A 5,453-nucleotide genomic window follows, 5' to 3' on the forward strand; every position below is an offset into this window, starting at 1 on the left:
TTGAAATGGACGCAGAATCCTGCATCCACAATGGCTTCCTGTCTCCCTCTCAGGTACAGGTGTTCTCGAGACACAGCTGACTTTTGCCTTTATCCTGAGTTAAGAGGGCTTTCTTACCCTCAGTCAAAAACAGAGGGATTTTTGCTTCTATTCTTTTCTCAGAATTAATTTTTAAGTGGCCCTGGGTGTCGAGTGATTGCTGCGCATGCACCTAGTTTTAGGGTTTTTGCTTCATAGCAGAGAAGGATGAAGGCCGTCTGGCAAGGCTGTGTGTCTGTGCCCCAGCAGCAGCCGCCTCCTGCACCCCCGAAGGGGTCTCGTCTCCCACCACATCCTTGACCTCTCTCATGATCACCTACTGGGGAGCAATGCCAAAGGCTTCTACATGAACATGAACCCCTCCCTGGGTCTGCGGATTTTAGTTATTCTAACCTGTTGCTAGCCCACATTTGCTCTTTAATAATGTGTTACGATTCCAGCCATTTCTTTCTTACTTGTTTGTATGGCCTCCACATCTTCTAGTGGCTAAAATAAAACAGTTCCTGTGTCCTGTTGCTCACAAAAGGGGATTATCTCTTTCTGGAATACAGTTTACTTGACTCATGACTTTAACTCTCTGCTGAGCGCAATAGAAAGCTATGATTTTGTAAATAATCTGCTTTTTTTTTTTTCTGTCATTGTTGGTTCGGAAATGACACTTTCTTGAAGGTTCCTGCGTCCTGAGCAGAAGCAGAACTCAGGGGTGTTTGTATATATTTACTTAATCTAGAGTAAGAAGCAGTCTGTTGAGATGTGGTGCATTCAGGGTGTATAAATTCCCCTTGTCACTGCTCATACCCACTGGGTGTTGCTAGATTGGAGCAAGCATTTTATAACAGAAGGAGGGATGTTCCTGAACTTGGTCTAAATTTTACTTGTAATGTTAAGAGCTGGAATACTTGTCATTCCCACATATGTGGCCTGAATTAGATGAGCAAGCATATAATTTATTAAGCATTACTGCATAGAAATATTATCTCCTATTATTAAGTGCTTATATTAATGCTTTTTAAAAAAATGTGTATCCTTCCCAACATGGCCTAGTCAGTTAACATCACCAAACTGAACCTGCCGCAGCTGGAGATACTTGAGAACCAGCTGGAGTTCTTGTTCATGACGACAAGGGAAAAGAATGGAATTACTTGTCCCAGTGAAGAGTTCTATGTATGTCCCTGGGAAGCTACATGATGTGGAACATGTCCTCATCAATGTGGGAACAGGTTACTATATAGAAAAGACAGCTGAGGATGCCAAGGGCTTTTTCAAGAGGAAGATGGACTTCCTCACCAAGCAAATGGAGAAAATGCAGCCTGCTCCGCAGGAGAAGCATGCCACGAATCAGGCTGCCATGGAGATGATGAGCCAGAAGCGTCAGCAGCTCACAGCCTTGGGGGGCAACTCAGGCTACTGTCTGAGAGCTTGTTTCAGAAATGGAACAGAGGGACCCTGCCTAAGGAGGTTAGGACTTTGTGGGCATGGCTTCTTGGGGTCAAGGAAGAGAAGGATCTAGCGTTTAAGGCTAATGAATGTACCAGCTGGGTAGAAAACAATATCAATGTTTATTCATTTTATTTTCGAGAGAGAGAAAGAGCGAGAGTAGGGGAGGAGCAGAGAGGGAGAGAATCCCAAGCAGGCTCCGCGCTGTCAGAGCAGAGCCCTATGTTAGGCTCAAACTCAAGAACTGTGAGACCTGAGCCGAAACCAAGAGTCTGATGCTTAATCAACTGAGCCACCCAGGCACCTCTATTAATGCTTATTTTTAAAATGATATGAAATCATAGAATACAAAAACAAAGAATGCCTCACTCTTCTGACTCCATTCACTCTGTTTCTTAAATTACAGCTGCCATGTTGGACTTCATGCCCAGACCTTCACCCCTTCTCCCACCGACATAAACACACATGAATAAGCCTTGCCCTTCTGTTTTTGGGGTGTGGCAGTCTCTGGGAAGTTAAAAATGATTGAATTCGTGTTGACCATCTCAGACAGAAGGACTGCTTGCCCAGTTTTCTGCTCAGTGTAGATACTTCTTTTTTTCAAACTGGATCCAGAATAGTAGGGATAAAAAGCTAAATCATATTACTACCTCTCTTTCAAGGAAGAACAAAATGGCTCACAGCAAACATTTAATAATGAATGAATGATAACTTCTGATTATGATTGTTAATTGGGATCCACACATCTTGTGATTAATGAATCTCTTCTCCAGCCCCAGATGTTGGTAATAGCTAATTGCCACTCTTAGATTAATGTTCATCTCTTCTCCATTTCTTAATTGTTTTTTTTTTTTTTAGTGGGGAATTGAGAGAAGCTGCATTAGAGACCATTATCTAGATAACTTTTTATCTAAAAATTCTATATTTTATTCTGATTTTTGGACCTGATTCAAGTGGTTTTTATTTAGCTTTGTGAATTCCTCTCAACTGCGGCCACATAGTGCGCTTCTGTAATTTACGAAATGTGTGGTAATAGGGAAGTCATTTAACTGCTTCTTTTAAAATTAACATGACAGGGGCGTCTGGGTGGCTCAGTTGGTTGAACATCCCACTTCGGCTCAGGTCATGATTTCACAGTTTGTGGGTTCGAGCCCCGCGTCGGGCTGTGTGCTGACAGCTCAGAGCCTGGAGCCTGCTTCAGGTTCTGTGTCTCCCTCTCTCTGCCCCTCCCCCCGCTCATGCTCTGTCTCTCTCTCAAAAAATAAATAAGCGTTAAAAAATAATTTAAAGTTAATGTGATAAGAATACTTTTCTTATTTACCTTATCAGGATCAAATGAGATTACAGATGTAAGAGTTTTTGCTCATTCCTGAACTACATATGGAACCATTACGTATCCAACTTCCTCTCTAAATTGTGGGCTCTTTGTGGACTGGGGTAGGGATTGAATTCTTTCTATGCTTGAGGTTTAGCACATAGTAGGTGCCATATAATTGTTGATAAAATAAGTTAACATAATTGTCATGTAAGGATAATCGTCGTAACAAGTAGAATGTACATAAAGTGGTTTGTAACTCATTTTTAATTTCTTACAAACTTAATATAAAACCATGCATGTAGTGAAAATTCTGTACAGGGATAATAATTGTATCAATCATTATACTATAAACTTATATAATTTATCATCTGTATAAATCATATATAAGTATCTGTTATGTATGAATATTTATAAAAACAATAACATTTGTCATTATGCTATTGTTATCCTGATGCTATAGTACCTAGGAAAGGCTTGCTGCAGAATAATTACTTTTTAAATGTTTTGATTCCTTTTCCTTTCCTTCACGTACTTGTAATAAGTGAGAATTTTATGCAATGCATATTCTATTTAGAAAGAATGATGCATTCTTCAAACTTCAGATGTTAAATACACTTTTACCATGTTTAATTAGTAAATTCAAATAATACACAAGTATTATTATGCCATGAGTATTATTAAGTAAGCTTAGTAGTAGTTTAACCTAAACATAAAATAATGCAACATTTGACCTAAAGCAATTAAAAATCAACTAAGCCGAGGAAGCAAGAGTAAAATAGGAATTTTTTTAACACTTTTACTAATCCTTCATGTTTTAACTTATATTTAATATCCTCAGATATTAAAATTTTAAAGGGCATCTGGACAAGCCTAGCTCATTCTTCTAGGTATTTTCACAATATACCCTTCCCCTTATTAGTGAAAGTACTGCTTTTTCTTCTCCTTTCTTCATTAAAGTGGAAGTTTTATAAGGGAAGTGACCATTTTGGCTTTATTCCTCTTTGGTTTTTCAAACCTTTGAATAGAACCTGAAACACAGTAGGCCAGCTCAATGCATCTATTCAACAAGTATTTCATGATTTTAAATGGAATTAAATTTACATTTTTCCTTGCAAATAGCACCCATATTATCATGGTATTCTATCCTGATGCCAAAAATTCTCATTCTTAATTCTAAGGTCATGCTACTAAAGCTAATGTCTCCTAATGAACTTCTTCCCAGTGAGATCTGTCAACAAGAATTCACTGGTGTCAATAATTTCAACTTTTCCAGTTCTTTGACGAGTCCATTTATTGCTGGAAAACTGCCATACTTTTTTTTTTATTTCAAGTTTTTATTTAAATTCTAGTTAGTTAGGGGCACCTGGGTGACTTAGTCGGGTAAGTGTCCGGCTTTGGCTCAGGTCATGATCTCAAGGTTTGTGGGTTTGTGAGTTCGAGCCCCGCATCAGGCTCTGTGCTGATGTGCTAAGAGCTTGGAGCCTGCTTCGGATTCTAGGTCTCCGTCTCTCTCTGCCCCTCCCCCACTTGTGCTCTGTGCCTCTCTCTATCAAAAATAAGTAAAATGTAAAAAAAAAAAAAAAAAAAAAAAACCCTTCACCCTTCTAGCTCATCCCCCACCCACCTCCCTCCATCAACCCTTAGGTTGTTCTCTATAATTAAAAGTATTTTATGGTTTGCTTCCCTCTCTTTTTTTCCCTTCCCCTATGTTCATCTGTTTTGTTTCTTAAATTCCACATATGAGTGAAATCATACTTTTAAAAGCTCGTAACAGGGGCGCCTGGGTGGCGCAGTCGGTTAAGCGTCCGACTTCAGCCAGGTCACGATCTCGCGGTCCGTGAGTTCGAGCCCCGCGTCAGGCTCTGGGCTGATGGCTCGGAGCCTGGAGCCTGTTTCCGATTCTGTGTCTCCCTCTCTCTCTGCCCCTCCCCCGTTCATGCTCTGTCTCTCTCTGTCCCAAAAATAAATTAAAAATGTTGAAAAAAAAAAAATTTAATAAAAAAAAAAAAAAAAAAAGCTCGTAACACTTTTGGTTTGGGGAAGCAGATGATCGAGGAAGAGTTACTATCCACAAAAGATTTGAGTCAACTGATCATGATATGATGATTGAAAACTAAGCAGATTAATAGTAATATTAGTATTTTGTTTATTATGGGAATAAACAAATTTCATAGGAACTTTGTTTTATTTATTTATTTATTTATTTATTTTTTAAAAAATTTTTTTAACATTTATTTATTTATTTATTTTTTTTTTTTTTTTTTTTTTATTTTTTTATTTTTTAATATATGAAATTTACTGTCAAATTGGTTTCCATACAACACCCAGTGCTCATCCCAAAAGGTGCCCTCCTCAATACCCATCACCCACCCTGCCCTCCCTCCCACCCCCCATCAACCCTCAGTTTGTTCTCAGTTTTTAACAGTCTCTTATGCTTTGGCTCTCTCCCACTCTAACCTCTTTTTTTTTTTTTTCCCTTCCCCTACCCCATGGGTTTCTGTTACGTTTCTCAGGATCCACATAAGAGTGAAACCATATGGTATCTGTCTTTCTCTGTATGGCTTATTTCACTTAGCATCACACTCTCCAGTTCCATCCACGTTGCTACAAAAGGCCATATTTCATTCTTTCTCATTGCCACGTAGTATTCCATTGTGTA

At 38.8% G+C, this 5,453-nt stretch overlaps 1 pseudogene; it reads left to right on the plus strand.

The window, feature by feature from the left end:
• The first annotated feature begins 1,074 nt into the window (after positions 1–1,074).
• Positions 1,075–1,564, plus strand: LOC131489762 (prefoldin subunit 5-like; annotated as a pseudogene).
• The last annotated feature ends 3,889 nt before the right edge of the window (positions 1,565–5,453 follow it).

Source organism: Neofelis nebulosa, chromosome 11 (assembly GCF_028018385.1).
Source record: "Neofelis nebulosa isolate mNeoNeb1 chromosome 11, mNeoNeb1.pri, whole genome shotgun sequence".
In the NCBI taxonomy this organism is placed as follows: Eukaryota; Metazoa; Chordata; class Mammalia; order Carnivora; family Felidae; genus Neofelis; species Neofelis nebulosa.